Source organism: Cuculus canorus, chromosome Z (genome assembly GCF_017976375.1).
Source record: "Cuculus canorus isolate bCucCan1 chromosome Z, bCucCan1.pri, whole genome shotgun sequence".
Lineage (NCBI taxonomy): Eukaryota > Metazoa > Chordata > Aves > Cuculiformes > Cuculidae > Cuculus > Cuculus canorus.
Window position 1 is genome coordinate 60,222,413 of NC_071441.1, and position 24,347 is coordinate 60,246,759.

The 24,347-nt window shown below is 38.1% G+C and overlaps 1 long non-coding RNA gene across 3 annotated transcripts in view; it reads right to left on the reverse strand.

Moving 5' to 3' along the window:
- Positions 1–22,006, reverse strand: part of LOC128850521 (uncharacterized) — a 107,711-nt gene extending 85,705 nt beyond the window's left edge. For all 3 annotated transcript variants that reach the window (XR_008447941.1, XR_008447943.1, XR_008447942.1), the window contains exon 1: positions 21,683–22,006. This is a non-coding gene — a long non-coding RNA (uncharacterized LOC128850521). The remainder of the gene's footprint in view (positions 1–21,682) is intronic.
- Positions 22,007–24,347: the final 2,341 nt, after the last annotated feature.

The following is a 24,347-nucleotide window of genomic DNA, read 5'->3' on the forward strand; positions in this document are numbered from 1 at the left end:
CTCACTAATATGACAGATTCTATAATGAGCATGTAAAAACTCAAATTCCTTGATTATCTCTTGATGATCTTTATATTATCCATTCAAAATCTGAAATTGCAAGGTTACTTATATCTGCAATAAATTATTCTCTTATACCTAAAGCACGGTCATATTGTCATCAAATTGAGAGGATAGCACTCATTTTCTTCATGCTAACAGAAATTTATCAAGACACAAACCAATTCTGTTCAATTCTGCCACTTTGTCCTGGAAAAAAATAAAATTCTTTTAGGTTGTTATACGGTCAGGATTGCAGCAGACAGCCTGAGATGGGGGAATTAGGGACATCAAATCAAGAGGCAAAACCCTAGGATAATCAATAAGTAAACACAAAAGGAGACTAGTCAATGGCATATTGTTAGTTCATTCTGTTTGGCAAGTGTCTCCCAGTCACTGGTGGTATTTGTCAGTTTCTGCAGAATTGTTATTAATGTCTTTATTGTTTGATTAATTGAAGTTAGACATCGTCATTAGCAGCTCCATCTTGTGTCATTCAAATCTTTCAAATGCATTTGTCTTTGGTGTGAATAATGATATTTCCGCTCTTCCAGGCAGACTGAATAGCAACCAAATGAAGCTTTTAAAACTGTACAATGCTTTGAAGAATAATCCCTCCCCTTCCCACTATCAACTTTTTTTATTATTCCCACTTCCAAGAAACTGCCATTTTCTAGACCAACTCATAAAGCTCATATCGTGGGCAATGGATAAACGTGGTGCTTGTGGAAATCTTATGAGATAAAACTGGGGCAGAAGAGGCTGAAAAATCCCCAAATCATAGAAAACAGTTTATATTTTCCAGCCAGCCTTTCTGATTACTGTTTTTGGCACCTTAATGAAGGATAGTGTGAATTCAAACCAGTCTGGCTTGATTATCAGCAAATTACCATTATTCTATCAACCTCATCCTTCAGCATTGTCAAAATCTTCACTGACAGTATTGTTTAAGCTCCCTATCCAGTAGGAATATTCATCAGTTAGCCATACACTTTTTATCCGAGGATGTGCATGTACAATATAGACAGAGTTGCAACACAGACAACAATAATTTTTCAGCAGCTCATTTCTCATTTTAAAAAAATCAAGCGAACTGTTGAGAGTAGCTCTTAATAACGAATGTCAGCAGTTTCTCTCCTGACTGCAGAGATGTTAGCTCTTTTCACTGCAACAGTCATTTATCTAAAGCATCAATGATACTTCTTATTTTATTTTGTTTTCCTGATCCCAAATACTTCCATTTTTTTATACACTAATATGAAACCCTGAGCAATTCACCAACCAAACCTCTTTCTCATGTTTAGCAAACAGTAAATTCAGATCAACCTTGCTCTCATCAAGGCCATTTTACTGTTCCTTTTTTCTTCCTGCATAATATTCCTTCTAAACCTAAGAGTAGAGCTACACCAAAAGCTTATGATTTATTGATTCAAACCTGCATATTTTTCCAGACTTTCTTCCACCTGTTCCAAGTGTTCTTCTGACTGTTATTTAATAATAGTTTAATCTCCAAGGTTTCCAGTTCTTCATGACTTTCAAATTAGCCATATCTCTTCTTCCTGTTCTTTTAAGTTAGGACACATTTATAAATGCAGTTCCTCTACTCAGCCATTTTGCAATTCATCACTGATCTCCTCATTCTACCTCATTTATTAATAGATATATTTACTTCGTGTTTGTACTGATCTATTTGAGACCATTGTATTATTCTGACAACTGACTTTATAAGTGTAATATGGGCTTTAAGACCACACTCACTAAATCTACATCAAACCTTGAGGACAAAATCTGCCCAAGCTTATCAATGAATATTGCCACTCTGTCACAGGCTGCTGAGTTTTCAACACAAAATCAACCTCTTTTTTTTTTGCAATGGAGGCAAATGGAACATTGAAGCCCAGTTCACACTGGATTCCACATCTTCACACTGCTTACACTGATCTGAAGGCAGAAAATCGACTGTCTGATGTAAGTGAAGGTGTAAATCTTGTTTATACTACCTTAATTTTTGGAGACAGTGCAGAAGGAGAATCCTTTTTGACTTTCAGGTCCTATGCCAGCTTCTGGAGGCTAGAAAATTATTGTTCCACTTGCATGAAAAATACACAAACTAAGAGCTAGTGAAACACAATAAATTACTTCTTAAAGCACTTTTTCTGAAGTGTTTGCAGGCAATTGCCTTCAACTCATTAGCATTTTACTTTGCCCATAGTTTTAGGGTTTTGACTCCATATTCACTTTTTGTACCTTATGAAGATTGGTTCTGATTCCCTACCATTTTATTGATCTGTTTCAGCACATGTAACTAAACTGACCCAAACACAAAAAACTCTGAAAGCTTTTGAAAAGGAATATATTTGGCTTACCCATATGTTTTAGAGATTTGCATGGTGTCCTCTAACGACACATGTTAAAGCCCAGATTTTGTACTGAGCTGGGAACTTTGGGGAGCCATTTCTGATCTCTATTATACCATTATAGTTCCCGTGAGGTTAAACTTATTCCAGTATAACAGAAAGAGTGAATCTTGGCCTAACCTTCTAAAAGCCTAATTTAGCAATACACATAATTTCTGAAATACAGATTTTTTTGGTCATGCACAACACCATTCTCCTGAACTGGGACCCAGATGTTATACGCTCCATTTAAATAATGAAGAACAGCTAGATATAGTCTTAAAAATGTATAATGGTAGCAGATTTTCTTAACATTTGCACTGAAACCGTAAAATCCTAATATCCTACTTGATATTATATTTAATTTGTTTTAAAGTCTGAGCTACAAACCCAACAGCTTTGGCAATCAAAAATCTCAGTAATAAGCCTTTCTTGTAGACCAAAAATGAATCTGTGAAGAACTCTTATGCTGTTTTATTTCTCAGGAGGTTTTTCTCTAAACAATTTTTTAAAATTAATATAAATTCTGGGGGAATTGAAAGCTCTGAAACAAGTTTATTACCCTGTCACTGAAACCCTGTTGAATGTAAAATCTCATGGATTATCAGAGAATTTTATGGAATGCCACAAACTGGAAATCAAACAGCAGAAAAAAATAGAACATTTAATTAGTGATAGAGAGAATATACTTTCTCCTACTGACTTAACAGCTCACTACTTCAGCATGCAACAGAAGTAGTCAATTTTGAAGATGATTTTGATAAATGGTTTAAGACTTTAACAATATAGAAGAGTTCAGCAAGGTAAGTCTAAGGGTTTTGGAAGGACAGGTTTGTGGCTCCAAGTACTGCTTCACTTCTGTTTGAGTGATACTTCAGGTAGTACAACATGTAGGAATTCATCTGCTGAGAATGCTGCTCAGCAAAGAGAATTGTGCTAGACTTATCATTTTAATTTGGCAGAATTTTGCTAGAAAACGGTGAAATTTGAATGACTTTGCACAATACAGTTGTTTCACCATGTCTTTGCACTTGATTAAAATTAAAAAGACAAGTTTGCATCACATAATTTGCATATTTTTGATGTTTGGTTAATTTCTGTTCAGGAACTGCTTTTGCCAGGAATTTGTTGATGAACACAACAGAAACTTTATTTCTCAAGAAAACGACATCAGATGCAGAATTATTCAGAAGGGTCACTACAGAAGCAACTCCACCCTAACACACTAGAAAAGATTAAAAACTATTTATTTGCTTCCAAATGTGGATTGAAATAAAAAAAAAAAAAGAAAAAGTAGGAAGCAACTTAAAAAAATTGTTTTTCACACAACAAATATTTCTTTCATGGGGTATCATCATGTGACAGAATAACTTCTGAGACAGAGAGTGCAAAGTGAGACCGTATGATGTTTAATTTTTAAACAGGACAAGTATTTCAAAGTACATCTGTCTTTCTACACACTCATACAAACAGAGTTCTGGGATTGAACGGAAGATCCAGTCCTGCTGGTATTATATAGTTTCTGTGTTTCAGAGTGGAACTTGACTGTGGGTACAAGAAATGGTGATGAATTTTTGACAGAAGGAAGGTGAGAATTAAAAATAAACATAAATTAAATTGTGCATCTCTTTGTCTTTAGCTTTCAGGAATGGGAACAGACAACTCACATCACTTTCATGTGCGATGATCAGAGCTGCAACCTCTCCTGATATTTCCTCTGTGGCTCATCATATGAGATGAAAAAGGGCCCATAATTCAGAAAGGTTTACATAAGAAAAACAGAACTTACAGTGTTTCTCTGCCAATACTCTAACTAGGAAAATTAGGAGCCAAAAAAAAGTCCTATAGCTTTTTAAAAGTAAATCTTCCCATGCTCATTGTGAAGCTTGCTTGACATGTATTGTGACTGACTGATGTGTTTTGCCTTTGTTTTCCTGAGAACAATATCCTTCACATGTAAACAAACTTCCATGGCAAATGAATTAACACATTTTTCTCCTCTATTCGTTCACATACTGGTCTGGATGTTTGCTTTCCAGGAATGACCTCGAAAGGGAGAGACTCATACGTAGAGGCTTGTAAAGATAATAGCAGTAAAGCAGTTACATAGCAAAGAATTGAATTTAGGAAATTTGTACGGATTTAAGAAAACAGAACAAAGTGTTCTGAGAGAACAGTTGCACAAAACCAATAATTGCACTCCGTAAGTGTTCAAGAATAGTTTTAATCTGAGAAAATTTTAATAAGAGAAAACCTAAGAAAGCCTGGATATAGTCCTCAACATTATTCATGCAAATTCTTTGAAGATTTTGCAACAAGCATCACAAATTCCCGCATGTGTTTGTTTTTCAGAAACACTCCTTCAATCACATTTTACTTGCATGAATATCTGCAAAAAGTGAATTTCACACCCATGTGCACAAATATTTGGAGAAAATGAATGGCAGATCCATAGCTGTGTATTCATACAAGAAAAGCCCATGTGCTAATCTAATCAGGCAACTTACAAAATGCCCTGAGACAAATCTGCCCAATCACAAAGAATCTGGACATTAAACCAGGAGTATAAAGAGAAATCCATTTGTAAGCAGTTCAAGGGGAAATAACAATAAAATTCACCAAAATATCACTGAGGACGTCACATCAAATCAAATTAAAAAAAAAAAAGGATATTCCACAAGCAGCAAAAGAGCTAATTTCAGTGAATAAAATATTAATTGTGAGTTATTCACTCAGCATTAATATTTGGTTTATAATTTAGACTAAATTATTCATTTCTGCAACCATGGAGAAAGCCATCCCCATGTTCCGGAAAAGGAGCTGGCGGGGGAAAAAAACAGCTTGGTTGAGTAGGGAGATCTTGGGAGATATCAAAAAGAAGAGGAATGTCTATGAGCTTTGGAAGAAGGGACAGGCATCTTGGGTGGACTACAGGGAGGAAGTGAGATAGTGCAGGGAAAAAATAAGGATGGCTAAAGCCCAACTAGAAATCAAATTAGCTAAGTCTGTGAAAGACAATAAAAAATCTTTCTACAAATACATTAACAAGAAAAAGAAGACGAGGGAGAATATTCAGTCCCTGTTGGATGCAGAAGGAACAACAGTGACAAGGGATGAAGACAAGGCTGAGGTACTTAATGCCTTCTTTGCCTCAGTCTTTAATAGTAAAGATAGTTGTTCCGCCTGTGTACAAACCCAGGAGTTAGAGGAGCAGAATGAGGTTCCCATGATCCAAAAGGAGGAGGTTAGAGACTTGCTTGCCCAGCTAGACACCCACAAGTCTATGGGGCTGGATGGGATCCACCCAAGGGTATTGAAGGAGCTGGCGGATGTCCTTTCCAACCCCCTCTTCATCATCTTCCACCAGTCCTGGCTGACTGGGGAAGTTCCACTGGACTGGAGGCTGGCTGATGTTGTGCCCATCTACAAGACGGGTTGCAGTGAGGATCCGGGGAACTACAGGCCTGTCAGTCTGACCTCAGTGCCAGGGAAAGTCATGGAACAGGTGATCTTGAGTGCTATCATGAAGTACATACAAGAAAACCGGGTGATCAGGATCAGTCAACATGGGTTCAGGAAAGGCAGGTCCTGCCAAACTAACCTGATCACCTTCTATGACAAAGTGACTCGGCTACTGGATGAGGGAAAGGCTGTGGATGTAGTCTTCTTGGACTTCAGTAAAGCCTTTGACACAGTTTCTCACAGCATTCTGCTTCAGAAACTGTCAGCCTCTGACCTGGAGAGGCACACACTCTCCTGGGTTGAAAACTGGTTGGATGGCCGGGCCCAGAGAGTGGTGGTCATGGAGTTAACTCCAGCTGGAGGCCACTTACAAGTGGGGTTCCTCAGGGCTCCATACTGGGTCCAGCTCTGTTCAATGCCTTTATCAATGGCCTGGATGAAGGCATTGAGTGCACCCTCAGCAAGTTTGCAGATGACACTAAACTGGGTGGAAGCATGGATCTGCTGGAGGGTAGGGAGGCTCTGCAAAGGGATCTGTACAGGCTGGACCACTGATCTGAGACCAATGGCATGAGGTTTAACAAGGCCAAATGCCGGGTCCTGCACTTGGGGCACAACAACCCTGTGCAGTGCTACAGACTAGGTGAAGTCTGGCCAGAAAGCTGCCTGGAGGAGAAGGACCTGAGGGTGTTGGTTGACAGCAACTGAACATGAGCCAGCAGTGTGCCCAGGTGGCCAAGAAGGCCAATGGCATCTTGGCTTGTATCAGAAATGGGGTCACCAGCAGGTCTGGGGAGGTGATTCTACCCCTGTACTCGGCACTGGTGAGGCCACACCTTGAGTACTGTGTTTAGTTCTGGGCCCCTCACCACAAAAAGGACGTTGAGGCTCTGGAGCGTGTCCAGAGAAGAGCAATGAAGCTGGTGAGGAGGCTGGAGAACAAATCTTATGAGGAACGGCTGAGAGAGCTGGGGTTGTTTAGCCTGGAGGAGGCTGAGGGGAGACATTGCTCTCTACAACTACCTGAAAGGAGATTGTGGAGATGAGGGAGCTGGCCTCTTCTCCCAAGTGACAGGAAACAGGACAAGGGGGAATGTACTCAAGCTCCGCCAGGGGAGGTTCAGGCTGGACATAAGGAAAAAATTTTTCATGGAAAGGGTCATTGGGCACTGGAAGAGGCTGCTCAGTGAGGGGGTTGAGTCACCTTCCCTCGAGGTGTTTAAGGGACGGGTGGACGAGGTGCTGAGGGGCATGGTTTAGGGATTGTTAGGAATGGTTGGACTCGATGGCCTAATGGGTCCCTTCCAACCTAGTCATTCTATGATGCTATGATTCTATGTTCGGATAATACAGCGATAAACCACGTGCATAGATTCTTTTTATCAGGTCCAGCTCTCACTAACTTTGACTGAAGTTTGCTGAGAAAAATAGAGAAAATGAACAAAAAAGATATGACCTCTTATAAATAACAAATAATTTAAACCCTTTTTTAGGTTTATTTAATCTAAATTCCTCACATCTATGTAGTATGATTGTAGGAATGTGGGCTGGATTTTCTTTATCTTTTCTTTTCTTCTCCTCCTTTTTTCAGTGACAATCCCAGACTAATGGAGCCCTGAGTTGTCTATAGGTTATTATAATGCACTGAAGTAGTGAACAATCATTTATGAGAAAAAAAGAAAGGCTAGGAATATCTAAAGGATGATGCTTGAAGTGGTCTCTTTAAATCATACACTTGGATTATTTAAATATAGGTTTATAATATTTAAAAACCCTTCTGAATTGAAGGACACTAATTTCCCACTGAAGCTTACAGCTGATATTACTGTGCCACACAATTTTTTATGTAGGATAAGGATTTCAGGTAAAAATACAGTTCTGGGGAAAGACTCTATGCAGATAAAAAGACATTTGCCCCATAAAGGAATGGGGATTTCTGTTGTTAAATAGATGCTACCCAATATAGAAGATCAAGACTAAAACAGCTGTCCCCTCTCTCCAGTACAAACCTGATACTGACTAGGTTGAACAAGATATAACACTGTGCATATTATAGACAAGCACATATTCCAGGGTCTCTCTCCCATCAGACTCCCTTTTTCATAAGCTAATGATCCTGCAAAGTGCATGAAAGGCTCTTTTGTCTTCGTCACAGAACAAAACCCACCATATTCTAAGGTCCTCATTCTAAGCAGAGCAACCTTTTCTGTTGAGCAAAGTGAATATGTGCCCTTCCTGAGGTGAACGCTTTATCCTTTTAGCCATTAGTTTTAGCATCTGATGAGCAGCACAGGTAAGACATAGACACCTGCAGTAACACCGCCATAGGTGCTGGTGGTATGCTAGAGGGACAGCCTTCATCAGCAAGATATGCCTCAAAGTAAAGCTTGCTTTAAAAGCAGATATTGCTCTGCTTTGGCAACATCTGCCTGAAGGATAACGAGGCATTTCCATTTATTTACACCACAGCAAGTCACCGCTGGACTTGCATAACAGCATGCACTGCATGGTTTGAGCCAGTCTTCATAATTTTAATGAAAAAAGCCTTCACACACTGGAGATATTTAAGTCAGAATTGAGGAAAGTATGAGGGTATCAGAGGACTAGAGCTCAGGAGAAATTTCACTGCTGATTTCACTATTACTCTGTCAAGACATTGATGGCAATGGCCATGTAGTAATTATTTCCTTTTTTATATAACCAGAAACTGTCTCAACAGTCACTTCATTTATAAACATTTACTGTGAATGTGTTGGTCTCAAGGTAAGACATATTCCTATGTAAGCCACATACACATTCCTATGTAAGTCATATACATATTTCTATGTATGCCACAAGAAAAATCACATCACAGGATCTCTTTATTCTTTTCATTGATCATATTCTCCCTTTTGGTTTCTCCTCCTCTACAGAGTTACTCTTCTCCCAAGTCAAATCACCTCTCATCCTTACCTCTCTTTTGGTTATACCATCTCTATATTCCCCTATATTATCAAATTTCTCAGCCAGGCTCTTTAAGTCCGTAAGAGTAGAAAAGGGTAAGGGCGGGCCTTAGAATTTTCTCTTCAAAGCCTCCTGGTACAAAACTTACACTCATTTTGAAAAAGCAAATAAAAGGCTCCACAGGTACTTTACAATTGTTTTTAAAGAAGTAATAAAAACCAATTAAAGAAATGCTTAAATCACACTTCAGAATGACAGAAATATTCAAAATGTTTTACGTTTCCATGATTTTCTAAAAGTACCTGCCAATCCCTCGAAACACAAATGAACATTAAGTGAAAGACTTTGAAAAAGAGACCCCCAACTTGACTGCAAATTTACATATAATGCACAGTAGGTTTTGAAAAAAAAGGATGTTGTAGCCATTCATGCAAACAGGGCATGCAAATAGAGACATGTAGACACAGGGCCCCATCCTCAGTTTATGCAAAGAGGCAGCTTCCCACTGAAAACCAGTCCTGCTGCCAGGGAAGGTGACAGGAGAAATAAACCTAAATGTTGTTGTCAGCAACAATGGCAACATCAGTATAACACTACAGAATTGCCAGAACTGCAGTACCTAACGCATGTCTAATACTTCCTTTGCACCATAAACGTATAGAAATGTAAGTGCATTCTGCTCTTATTCTTCTCATTCTTTCTTGTTAGTGCTGAATGTGAGTGTGAACTTGCTCTGAGGGCATGCATCAGGTGCTTCTGTCTGCCCCTTCCAGCTGGCAGGAATAGGATTTACCCCTCACTTCAGATCCCCCTTAGTCTCCGAGGCATTCATTTGACCTCTAGTAAGATGATCCTCCAGCTTTTAGGGATCCCAGAGGAACCCCTTTAAAGCCTGCTATTGCTGCAGAGCTGGAGGAGAAGGGTATATATTACTTAGTGGTCCATCCTGCAAATAACTCTAATATGACAGATGCAAGCACCAAATCCCAAGGCCAAATATCTCATAATATAAACATAACTTCCAAAATGTCAGCTAGCAAAGGATTCAGAGATCATTTAGATAATTTTGAGATTGCTTTGCATTATCAAGTTTCTCTTTTTCCTTCTTTCTTTTAATCACAGCGAGTATTTATAAATGGTTATGCCCATTCTGTTCTCTCTTTTGATGCTTCAATTTCCATGAGATACACAAAACAGTGCAATATCATGAACTAAAAATAACACTAATAGGATAGGAATATGTTAGTAGACAATACTCACAATTCCCTATTGATTTTCCCTCCAATAAGAGATTAATAGGACAAAGGGCATTACTGCAATACAATGGAGATCTCACAGTTTAAGTACCAGACTATTATGTTGTAATAATAGCTAACTCTGCTGTATCTGACTAGTATGCCGTCTGTATAATATGATGCAATAGTATGGCATGGTACATTAAGAATACAAGCTAAATAGAAGTCAGGTTGTTTGTTGGGGTTTTTTTTTTCTGATATTAAAGAAAACAACATAGTTTTGCAATTACTGACCAGGAAAGGAAAATATAGAGTAAAATAAAATAAAATTTTATTTTTGCATTTACTTTTTATTTACTTTTGCATGTACTTTTTATTTACTTTTGCATTTAAGCACATTGTGATGGAGAGGCATTAACTGAAGTCATTTTCTGTGGCTGAGTTTTATTATAGCTAAAGATGAGTTATAGCTGCTGAGAGTATTATTTTCATTTATATGATTGGAGCTTATGCAATGTTTCATTGTAAACTGATCATGCTTTTCACAGCGATGAGCCAGAGTTCATTACAAGAGGGTTTCTCCCCATTATGAAAATCTGTATTGACTTAGCTGCAGAGCTCGCACCGAAGTGAAGTCAAACACAGGCTAAGAAGGGCTTCCACCCACAGATACAACACATAACTAATTGGTTTTTATACACTGGAAAAGAAGCATCCTAGTGCCCAATTTACAGCAATGTGGCTAATGTTATGTTAACAATTTTCATAGTTGGGCACAGAAAACGATGAGAAACTTAACTCTCAAACTCTAAATATGAGCATCCATTAGTGGCTCTAGGCTTATTCAACATTTTTACGCAGTTTAGGAAATTATTTTCACTTATGTGCCATGAGAAGCTCTGACAAGGACAATATTTTCACAGTGCAACAAGAGAGTTTAAAAGCCAGACACCATGAAGATGTTTCATCGGATTTTCATGTACTTGTTTACAAGCCAATCTCAATATGATTCTATGCTTATGCTCAAAGTATGTGATACAAATAGCTACTATTGTTGGAAAATGGCCAAAGCCTTAGCACAAAAGAATATTGTCAGCGTACAACCAACAATATCAACAATTACACTGAAAAAAATCACTGAAATTATTTTAACTTTTCTCATTTCAGTTTTTTAAGGTTAGCCAGTGCTTCCACTACTCTCACATTCTGATCAGATAAAAACACTGTTGTCAACAAAACTGTTCACATGCTCCAGGAGTCAAGGAAATAGATCTGGATATAAAGATTTGGCCTGGGATTTTATTTACCACTGTGTTTCTGTACAGGTTTGTAATGTGCTGTTGCAAACACTACCTGCTCTGGAGTTACACTGAATACGGTGCTGGATTCTGTTCTGTAAAACATTATTAAGACTTTCTCAGCTAGAGAGTAAGCATTTTAGTGCCCAACACAGATCTCTTACATAATTTCAAATTGCAAGAATGCAGCATCCTGCCAAAAGCAAAACTGCTTATTGTGCAGGTGTTCATGGTTTGAATGTTCAATTTCAATATGTCTTAACTGACTGCAAAATAATAATGTAATACTATAAAGTGGACAGTAATAGTGTAATACTATGATAGGTGGACAAGAGTATAAGCATTTTTAAATGTTCTGGGCTGCTACATCATACTGCTCTTTGAAGAAGAAAACAGAGCCACCTTGAAATTCTCGTTCTCAGCTTGGTCATTAATTTCATAAATAGGATGTGCAAATTTAGTACTTTTAATTATAATTTTAGGGCAAGTCTATCTTGCATTGGGGAAGTGGAAAGAGTCTAGCAATTGTATTTGAAGTGTTTGGATTGAAAACATCATCTTAGTAATTCTGCTGGAGGAGAACGAAGCGGGATATCATTTATGAAGGGTAAACATGGTTTAATGGCAGAAATGACAGTGTTAGGCTAACATCTGGACTTGATCTTAGCGGTGTTTTCCAACTTAAACCATTCTAAAATTCTATACATAATGTGTATTTTTATATGTAAGCAATTGTAACAATATCAAAACAAGCAGAAGCTATGGACATCTTCCCTAAGGAAAGGGAAGAAAAGTTTATGGAAGACAAAATGCCCACCGATTTACATGTGGATTAAAGCATATCTTATTCCCTTCCTATATTGGGGAACAAATGACTATTGCGGTTGCTGATGCAGTTACCAGCCTGACCTACAATGCCTACTCTCCGTGTTTAGTATCCAAAGAGGAAGGTCGCCTCTTTCTGATGGATTTAAAGAGATCTCGGTGCACAGACCTTCTTTGGCCTGGGTTTTATTTACCACTGTGCTTATACCTGGCATACTTGGGTGCTAGGACTACTTCCCCCAGAAAACACAATTATTTCCAGTCGTATGAAATATTATGCCAGTTCAGAAATCAAATTCACTGTCATCTGTTTCAGTGAAAGTGCATTTATCCCCCCCTCCTTTCACCCCCTGCAATGTGGAATTAATGGTACAAAATAATAAGAAGAGAAATTAAATGCCAAAAAATTATCTTGGCTCTGCTGTGACTGGGCTAGCAGTGTGTCTGATCTTGTCCAAGAGTAAGTGCACAGGGAAGAGCAATAGTAATAATTTGAGGGACAGTGGTTCTCAGCACAGAGATAGCTTATTTAACACTGATAAGAGAAGAAAAGGGTCTGGACTGAGTGAAATCAGAACAACAGCATGGAAAATTAATCAGGCACTCCTTTTGGCACCTCCTCCTAAAAAAAGAACAACAAAAAAGAAAGAAAATCATACAAAATAAATTGAAAGGAAATTCTCCTCATACAATGCATTGGAAACTGCAAAATTCACCATGTCATATTTGGATTGTGATCACTTACCGTAAAAATATAATTCAGCAGGATTTTTTCAAAGGACTGAGTCATTTTCTAGGTTTTAAATTTTGCTGTTATGCATGCAAAGTGAGAGCAAGAGGGAAAATTAGAGCTGGTGTCTCAGGGTAATAAGCTGATTGCCCGCAGGAACTCAGGTGTACTCAGGTGCCTTACCTCTGCAACATCTCTAAGTTGAGTTGATGCACTGTGTTGGTGAGTTACATCTGTTCCTTAATACTTCAGGTGTCACCATCCACCACCAGAGCAAGTCACCCTAATTGATTGATTAATGGACCAAGAAAAAATGAGCTTTGCCCTTTCAGTGTTACTTAACTTGAGAAGTGGCTCTGTGATAGCAGCTCCTTTCAAAGATGCTTCGCACAAACCACAAGAGGCTCTGGTCCTGGTATCCAACATCCCCTGTCCCAGCCTCAGGCTTATCTATCAGATATTTAAATGGAAAAGAAGGAGCAGATCTCTTTAAAGCAGCTCTGACCCACCAAATAAGAGTGTTGATGCTACCCATGGGATAACCACAGAAACAAGATTAATAGATCATTTCCTTGACTGCAGGATGATTGGGGTAAAACTAGTCAAACCTGATGAGTCACTAGAGATATGTGTTTATCTTTCCAGCATTATAGTGCCTGTATTTGAAATACCTCTGCTTTCAAACCATGCCTACTGTCAGAGCCTAGTGACAACACCCTTAATCACCAGGTTCTCTGCACTTCAGTGGTTCTCACTTTCTCTGGTATTTTTAATATATCTTCCTTCTGCTTTCGACTCATCCTCAAAGCTGTCAGTTCTCTGAAATGCTACTCTCACTCTCTCCTCCTCCATGCACATCTACATTTCTCATAATATTGAGATAACTCAAATGAAAGACTGAGCATTCTGTTTTAAAAGTGAGGATATTCAGTATTGCCAGCCCAACTTGGTAAATTAGAAGTTGTCTAAGAAGTTGTTTTATTTGCGTACAATGCTGTAATGAGGTCTTATGAACAGCAGAAGCAGAAACCCCAAAACACATACCTCTGAGGAGCCACTGACAACTTGAGCTGAAGCCTCATTTTCAGATGAGGCCCTGGAGATTTTGTCTTTTATTAAATTCGGTTTACTTTCTTTTCACTGTATTTGCTCTAATTTTTTTAAAACATTTCTTCTATCACTCTCCTAATGTTTGTCTTTTACACACTGCCAAAAATACATCCACGGTATTTAGAGGGAGCTGATTTATAGATTAATTATAGCAGATTAAATGAATAATAAATGAATTCTAGTAGACTGAAACCTCTTCTTTCCCTTTGCTGAAAAGATGTTTAAGGTTTATCCCCAGTCTGCAGGAAATCTAAATATCTCTGAAAGGCAGAAGGACAACTAATGTGCTAAAGTCTATATAGTTCAATGAATATTTTTTCCTCACTGGGTCTGGGCACAGTGGGATTCTTTAGTTTTATTTTTTTATTTTCATTCTTTTGCTTCTTTTTCATCCAAGAGAGGGAAACTGCTGGTTGGCATCCTGTTCGGAGGGCATTAACCAAACCTGCAGGTGTCAATTAATTCCCTGTCCCTGCCAATGTCCCTGCTGGTGTCTGTTTCTAACCTTCCACCAAACCAGCACTGTTGTGAGCAGAGCCTCCACAACATGCAAGAAAATTTGTTAACATTCATTGCCTGGCAAATCAGTTAGGGTGGTCAGTGTCATTCAAAATCACCCCTCCTTTCAATATCAGCACCACAAAATTCAGGCCAGTGTGTTTTTCTCTGTTTATTTCTCTGCTCTATAGACACCACCTTGTGAAAAAAAAAAAAAAAATCACCTTATTTTTTTAAAGTTTACATCTTATCCTGACTCTTGGATTAGTCTGTTTGCTCAGGACATGTGGTTGCTATTGAGATTACTGTAATATTTCAGACGGTAGCTTATAATTTCATATGGAGAATGTAGGGTAAGCATAGATCAAATGCTGGAGAATCAAAGATTGTCTTCCCAGGCTATTTAATTGGCTAATTTAGGGCTGGATTCTGAAGGTGCTGGCATGGTTCCAAGTATTCACCACTGTTTGGGATCTGGTCCATAAAGAGAGAATAAATGGACCATAGAGAAGCAAGGTTATTTTTTAGAGCTATCCCCATCCATCCTTTACAGAACTGAACAGGCTAAATACCAGTGACAACAGAAGGACAGGATTTTGTTCTTTAAACTGGGAGATACTTCCTAGATTATTGGCAAACACCAGTGAACACATTTCCTCCTCACACATGACAATTTCTTTTTAAAATCTGTGAGAAAAGCTACAAAAATGTTTTGAAGCTAATGTCCGTAAGCATACATGTGAATACAGCTTTTAATTGTTGAATTCAAATCTGACATTAAAAAATGATAAAAAAGCTTGATATTGGATAATATTTTCATTAACTTGTCTTCAGAACAGGAGCATATACATGATTTTTCTTTTCCTCCCTAAGATTTTGATTTTTGCGCTTGGAAATTGATTTCTTTGCCCCAACAATCTTGATTTCCTTGAAAACATCACAGATTTTCTTCTTTTCCCAGACATTTATACCAGAGATTGAGATACTAGGTTCTTAGAGCAAAAATCACCAGAACGCAGAATTTTTACTTTAATTCAGCTGCAGCAAATAAACCACAAATAATAATTAAGTAATTAATATTCACATTTAAATTCTTTATTCTTTAGCCTTCAGGATCAATGTTGCAAGGAGAACAATGTAGAAGGCACAGAGGCCATGGGGAGGAGGCAATACTACTTATTAGTCTTATATTTTGGGTTTTGTTTCTTTCTTGTCGATAAGCTTAGGAAAATAATGTTTAAGTCACTTCTCTTGCTAAAAAATCAGAATGACATTGTGTAAAAACATTAATATTTTAAATGCATAGAATATGCTGATTCTAAAGAGAAACCTTACCATAATAGTCAAGTGAAAATATTTCTAGTCAATATTTTTATGTGGTTTTATTTATTTTCTTTTCATTTGTGGTATCATGGAGGATGGGTAAAGCTGTATTGTACTTCTGTTTGCCATATAAAATGTGGACTTTATACAAAGAGGAGTTGTATTGACATATTTCAATTTTCTAAAAAAGAAATCATCTAAATAAGGAAATAAACAAGATCATATGGTGGCAAGGAGAATTGTTAATTATATGCCATTAGTGTTTATGTAGTGATTTAGCGCACACCCCATCGTGTTCTGTATATCTGCAAAGATGCGAGGATATACACATTTACACATCATTTTTGAAGGTAATGCAGTACTGTTTTACCACACATCCAAGAAAAAATAACATTTGGGAAAAATTCTGTTACTGTTTGGAAAACATATTAAATGATATCATAAACATACAAGGCTACTTATTTTTGCCTTAGGAATGAGATTTACTCAGGGTGTTTTAGGTGAATGGATTCAATACTGTATGTGCCACACCTGGACATTTTAAGGTATAAGCAGATTTCTGTTATTGCTGAACAGAGAAATCTGAGTGCCCAGGAAGGAGATAGATCTAAGTCCTTGGACTTTCCCACTGACTGCTGTGGGCTCTCTTTCACACATCAGCCTAGAACCATGTTTAAAATTTATGTGGTGAGCTGTCCACTATGGTAACACCTAGACTTGGTGCCCTGATATCACAACAGTGCCCAGTCCTCCTTTCCATGAAATTAATTCTGCAATATCTCCTGAGTGTGGCATCAGGCTCTATACAGTAATAATAAAGTCATTACTTATTACTGAGAAGTCACCTCTCATTACTGAAGAAATTACCAGCTTGCACCAAATAAATTGTGGATCAGAGCAAAACTGGAAAATGATTCATGTAATCCTAAACTAAAATAATTACAACACTTAGCAACGATGCATCTCTTAACATCCCCAAAATGATGGATGAAGATGAATTAATTACTCCCGACAACACCCTGCAAGTGGATACTTGCTTCTATTTAGGTAGGAATGCCACTGAAGGGTCATCTCAATGGAGGAAAACTGAAAGATTCTCTTACAGAAATGCTCCTGTGGGGACATCCTGACCTGAAAGGATAATGTTTCTCTCTGTAGAAGGGCCAGGACAGTGCCTGAGGACATCTGGGAACCTCCTCTTCCACCCTAGCCCCACATCCATACCAGTTCCCACTGGTACTTGGAGCTGAGTTATAAGACATATTACCTTTTCTCAGTAATTCCTGAAGGACTACTGAGCAGCAGGCAGCCTATGGTAACAAGTGCTCTCAACCAAGCCCTTCTTCTTCATCTATTCTCTTGGGAAAGTGGACTCAAGAGGACACTGGATCCCTTTTCCATGACACAAAGACACAACCAGAGGTGCAATAAAGCATCGCGAAATGTAAATAATGAACAGCATTCCCCATCAGGATCACTGGGGTAGGAGAGCACAGGCACTGAAATGACTTCTCCAAGGCTTTTCAGGCCAGCCATAGCCAAGCCAACCATGAAAACCTGCACTTGCTAAACTCATATTCTGCTGCATTGGCTCATAATCCTGGCAGATCTCTGTTTGACTACCTGGTAAAACAAAAAGCTGAATCTAGTGATGTTTTTAAAATGCTCTTTGAAAACTACAGTTGAAAGACACTTCTTCCAGTATTTTTTCCCAGTTTTCAACCCTCAAAACAGAAAAACAACAAGAGTCATGAGTTAAAATCCCAAACCAAAACAGAATATGTGAACTGAAGATATCTGTAAGGGGTTTTTTTTAAGTTTGAAGTATTCTCTCTCTTTCTACTGTAGAAAATGTGTTTATAACACAAGTATAAAAATTTCTTTTACAGAACCCAGAGCTATTAGCCCTGTGTTCCTGTAGCATCATACCAATAGATATTTGAAACATTTTTATTCCTAATATGCCCTACTTTGTTCCTGAGAATAATAATAACTCAAGTGGCTAATATTTAAAGAAACAGTAATTCTATGAGTCTGATCTGCCTTGCAGTTCTGGATATGCTAACAACCCATTCATGATGTAGAAATGCTTCCATTATAGCTATTTTTCTATCGTTAATAATCTGTCAGCACTTTCATTCTAAATCCTGATTATCAGTGGTTTGCAGCAAAACATCTTTAAAAGCACTAAGATTTTTGATATTGATGGAAGAGAGAATAATTTGCAGATTAAATGGATACAAATACGTTAAGACAAGCAGTCTAAAATGGGTAAATGTTTGGGCAAAAACCTCTTTGATGGGTGTCAGTGCAGTGTTGCTTTTTTTGAATGCATAAAGATGAAATACACTCGAGCAGCACACACTGTAAATCTGAAGTTTATACCAAGGTCTATAGAGACACATTGACAGTAGCCATCTATGGGATTTCTGGTTTTGTCACTAGGAAAACTGTAAAAAATTCAAAGCTTGATTTTCCTCTTCATTTCCTTAAGCTAAGTCAGCAAGACCACTGCTAATGTCAATGGTGTTACGCCTGTGTAGAACTGGGGTGTGAGAGAGGCAAATCAGCCTCCTTATTTATTGCTTCATGTCAAGCTATTATTTTCCTTCTTAGGGCTCAGCCCTGCAGTTCTCCAGCACAGCAACTGAAATCAGTGGTGCTGTGCCTGGCTAAAGGCTACTTGCAACAAAAATGAAAAAGGATTTGTTTCTTTTTCTTTTTGAAAATGCATACAGAAAGCCTGTAAGTGTGTTTTCTCCCTTTTTCTTCCCACAACCTTTTCCAATACCAGAAATACAGATTTTGTTGCATGCTGTGACCAGCCTGGAGAAACAGGAGTACACCAGCACAAGGACTGCAGGTGGAAAGTAAGTGGAAGCGGGAAGTTTTATATAGTTTCCCCTTCTCATTTTTATGCCAGTTCAATTAAAAACCTATAAAAGAGCTACATTAAAATACTTGCATTGCTGACCCACCTTGCTAGGCACTTAAGGATGAATGAAGTTCAAAGTTCACTCTCCAATAATGGTTATTAGAGATATGCCTACACTAATTATTTATTTCCCCTAGGAGGATTTAGAAAAAAAAGAATATCTGTAAAACTCATGAGCCCAGGCACTGTTTTATTTCTGATCTTTCTTGCACAAAACACAGAAGTCACTCTCACCTAATATAGTGGTTTCATTTCCAAGGTGGAAAGAAAGGTGCTGTATTTTTAGCAGGACCAGTGGAGGGTATTTTGGAGATGCTCAGGAGTGCATTGAAACAGGTCAGTTAGGCAAGACCGGGTGCGTGCAGGAGGGACAGGTTTGTCATGGTTATATCCAAGCACTCAGAGTTGAGTGCTGGGTTTCTGACTTTCATAACATCCTGGCTCTGTGAAGACATTAAAGCATTTCCTACCACATACTTTCTTCTACCTCATTATGGGTGATTAAATTGTGGTCTTTTTCTTTCATTCAGAAGATGCCCCAGGCAGCATCTCCCTTTCCTTCTGCTGTGTCAACAAGGGCATTGTCTGCTGTTCAGAAACAACTGTCAAAAGCCTAGTCTAAAAGACCTTCTTACATATACAATTCCCACACTACCTCTACCTAAGCAGCAATGATATCAATCACAGGTGAAAAAGAGTCATCAGGATATTAATGATTTACTGGTTTTTTATTGGTAAAAAAAGACAGACACCAAGATAGAGTTTAGCATGGAATAAGACCATGTGTCCTATAACCACTAAGTAATAGTGTCATTTATAATATAACATAATGTAATATAGCATAACATAATGTAACATAAGATAACAGAACAGAATAGAAATTACTAATACTTATGTACTTCAGTCTATTTCTTTGATGAGTGTTCTGGTAAAAATATGCTTTACAAACTACCATCCCTACAATACCTACTTTACATTAAAGATTGCTTGGTGTTTATTACAGCTGTAAATACTTAATGACTGATGATTAAATGCACAGTGAACTTATTAAAGCCTGAAAGACTTAATTAAATGCACTTGGCAGGAGATGTAAATTTAAAATTGGTTTTAATAATTCTGCATAAAGTATAACATTTCTTGAATAGGTGCATCTAATCATGAGAAACATTTCTTTCTTTTCTCCTATTTTTACACCTGAAGTTCTAATCCACTTTCCTGTTTCCACTTCACTAGGCACCGATATAAAGGGAAAAGGTAAAACAAAAATTGGCGAAGAAGTCAAATAATAAAACAAGCTCCTGGAAGGCCCCTTGATGGGAATCCTGCAAATATTCCTTTCATGCCATTTAAGAAATAGCAGAAACATGTCTGAACAAATAACATTTCTCCAAATGAAGAAACTGGCAACTAAACCAAACAAGACATTTTTGCTTTTTCCCTCATTCCCCCAGGTTTTGGCTTGCGCTATAGATTCACTGGAATAGTTGTTACCAGGAGTAATAATGCATTCTTTATTCATTATCTTGTCATTAGAGATTACTACACGGTAGAAAACACACCAGCATCCCACCATCTGCATCACATTGCTCCAGGTTGCCCAGAGTCAATGTAATGTGTAAATTTAATAATGTGGCATTATTAAAATCAAGACTTTATCCTCATATCCTTTGTGAAAGGCACACATCGCTCTATTTAATATAATTTAACAGGTAGATGCTCTGATTAGGCATGCCATTTAGTATGACTTTTACAGTAACAGTTGGAGTATGTCATGATTCTGTTTCACTAATTTTCCTTTTCTGTTTGGCCATCTTTGGTGCTTACCTACGTTATATTTTGCCCAGGACACTTGTTCTCCTAACAGCTAACATGCCTACCAGCTTTTGGATCAGAACCCTTTGTAAGAAGCAAGTTTTAGATACGATTTTTTTATCCCCTACTGACTCATTTCAAGACACTAACAAAAGCTAAGTACTGAGCTAAAAATAAGGAGAATGATGTTAATTATCTCCAGTAATTTAAATACGTAAACTAGCTTTGACTGTCTATACCCGGCTTCCAAGTGCCGAGTCCTCTATTAACTCTTTCTTAATCACCTTTCCTTAGTTTAAGAAAAGGTATCCCTCCTATTCCATCTCCCCAAATGACATTTCAAACAGCAAAAAAAATCAAACCGTCATTACAAATAACTTACTTAATGTGTAAGTATTGCTTTTCTAGATCACACCCCTGCTTAAATGGAGGTGAGCAAAGAGATCTCCAGTGTGCAATTGCAAGGGTGCACGTTGCATACCAATGCCCTGATTTCTTATTTACATGTTGCTCATGTTTTAGCAAGTTAAAGACAAATACAGCTGCTGTAGACCTTTCCTGGAATGTCAGGCACTGGTCAAAGCTACAAACAGCAGCAACAAGCTGGTAACATATTTTTCATGGAAAGCAAGAAGCACTATTAGCTGAGAACAGGGTGGGGAGAGATCTATGCAATTTTCTTTGAAAAAATAGCCGACATTTTCAAAATACAAATGCTGGATATTTGGTCCACGTTCTTTAGTGTCTTCCATATTATAGGAATATTTGCTGGTGATGAAAACACCGCAGAACCAATCAAACCACAGAGTTATACAGACTGCAGTGTTTGGAGCCCAGTGTTAAAAATAACTCCTATGCATTATGCATCAAGATTTGATGCTTATGCAAATTACAGAATCATGTGCCAACCTGGCTATCATGGGTTAATAACAACAACAACAATAACAATAACAATAACAAAAATACATGTACACAATCTCCCCAAGCAAAGTAACAAGGTTTAAGCCATCCCCAGAATCTATATAATCAATGATAATTCTCCCTCATTAAATGCATAAAAGAATTGCAATCCTTACCTGGTTAGCTTTGCAGGGCCTTCAGATTTTCTGGATGAAATAACTGACTGTGTGTGCAACCAATAAAACTGAACTGAAAAGCTGATTAAGGGCACTTACTTAATGCAAAGCCACTCACTGAATATTCATATGATGCCTGTGTTTATGCAAATTAAAGGAAAAGAAAGCCCAAGGGGATTGGTTGCCGTAGACCACAAACACTGTGTACAGCAGAAAAACAGAGAATAGTGTCAAATAAATCTTGAAAATCACAGCTGAGAAAGTGAACAAGGAGTATAGTAAAATATTAAAAGTCCTACAAGAAATACAGTTTCTAAGAGCTTTGATTATGTAATTTTTAGGTCTATCAGGTATTTCTCTAGAATGTACCAATCTGTAATTATCATCATTCTACAAGATAGTACCTCTAATTATTTGCCAGTTTTATTATTCTGTAGGTCTATAAACAGACTCCTTAAGAACATCAAGTTAGTGAAAAAAAAAATTACTACAAAAAATAACCATGCACTAAATTAGGAACAAACCCCGTAGGCTTGTGTTATGTTTCATTGTCTTTTGTGTAAGGCTGTGTTCTCAAGGAAAAGGAAAAGGAAGAGAATGCTAGTGGGAGCCTGCTAGAAATGAAATTTAGCACCTTGCTGTGTAAATTCTGTTGCATAGCTGTTTCATTCCAGATACAGACTCATACGTGATACAGCCAATATTATTGTTGTACTAGGCTTTCTTTTCTGTCTAAAGTAAACTTGAAAAAAACATGCTTTCTTATAATTAAACCCCCAAACACATGGAATTTATATAAAATGCTATTTCTCAAACCATTTTTGAATATATCAATCCAAGTTCTTAATATGGAAATCACAAAAAATGATAATGCTTTCTTTACAATGAGATATTTCAAAATCAGAGTGATATAGTATATCAGTATTGCCATTTCCCTGATAAGTAACAATATATATAAATAGAAATCCTACTCTTATGTGGTATATTATATTTTAGACTTTCCATTTATTTCCATCCACAAACTACACTTTCAAGAGACATTCCCATTTCTAGATAACCATTTATTAATAGTGTCATTGTGATTCAGATTTTAAGAAAGAACAGATGAAACAATCTCATACAAGATATTTGAGTTATGGATCAATAATTATATCTGGCTTTTAAGTTTTGTGTGATTTCTACTGATATTTATTGGCTGCAGTTAGCAGACAAAACTTAGCTAAAAAATCCCAGCAACCACCTAAACAAAAGCCAACAATGCTGCTGCTCCATGGGAACATACAAACAGGGATCGCTGTTTGGTAGGAAGCTGATGAGCTCCCCTTCCTGGTGAGATGAATTGAGAATAAATGTGCTTTCTCAGAAAGTGAAGTGATGGTCACTCTGCAAGAAATCAAGGTCTACCCTTTATCACCATGGAGACTCCACTACTAGTTTTGCTTGTGAAGACCTTCCCATTCCCCCATTTCTAGTCCTAGAAAGGACTGGGGAATTTTCCGTACCAGATTATGACTTCTGAGTTGATGTCATTGTTTGTTGTAAGATTCAGGACCCTGCTGTAAGGCCAACGGGTATGTCCCATTGGTACCTAAACACATCCAAAGAATCTTTTTGGCCATGAGCCCCATGTGGGTGGCAGAAGGTGCAAAGTGGAGGGCTTCCGCAGGCAAGGGACAGGCTGCTCAGAGAGGGCAAAGGAACCAGGCTGACCTGCTTGGAAGTGTATTCCTGCCTAACTGAAGACCTCTAAAGGCAAGAAAGCTAACCGTCATGGGGAGAGAAAATGTGGGGTGCCACACAGTGGCAGAGAAAAGTGGTGTCCTGGAAGATCACACAACTATAGAATGGTTTGTGTTGGAAGGGTCTTTGAAGGTCACCCATTCGAACTGCCCTGTCATGGTCACCTCCTACTATACTAGGTTGCTCAAGGCCTCATCCAACCTGGCCTTGAACACCTCCAATGACAGGGAAGTCATCACTTCTCTAGGCAATCTATGCCAGTGCCTTAACCACCCATGCAGAAAAAGAATTCTTCCTAATATCTAATGTAAATCTCTCCTCTTTCAGCATAAAACAGTTCCCCATCATTCTGTCCCTGCACTACCTAATAAAGAGCCCCTCCCCAGCTTTTCTGTAGCCCCTTTCAGTACTGGAAGCTGCTACGAGGACTTTCTGGAGCCTTCTCTTCTCCAGAGTGAACAACCCTAACTCTCTCAGACTGTCCTTATATGGGGGAACTCCAGCAATCTGATCATCTTTGTGACCTCCTCTGGACTCACTCCAACAGCTCCATGTCCTTCCTGGGCAGAAGATTCCAGAACTGAATGCAGGACTCCAGGTGAGGACTAATGAGAGAGAAGTAGAGGGGTAGAATCCCCTCCCTTACCCTGGTGGTTACATGTCTTCTGATGCAGCCTGGGAAATGGTTGGCTTTTTGGGATGCAAGCACACATTGCTGGCTTACACTGAGTTTTTCATCCACCAGCACCTCAAAGTCCTTCTCTTCAGGACTGCTCTCAAACTATTCTCCTCCCAGCCAGTGACTGTATTTGGAGTTGCCCCAACCCAGGTTGGGCAACCAGGTCCTTCTGGATGGCATCCCTTCTCTCCAGGTGAACTTTCTAAAAAGAAAGATAGCTGTGCTTAGTGATTCTTGGAAAGTCTC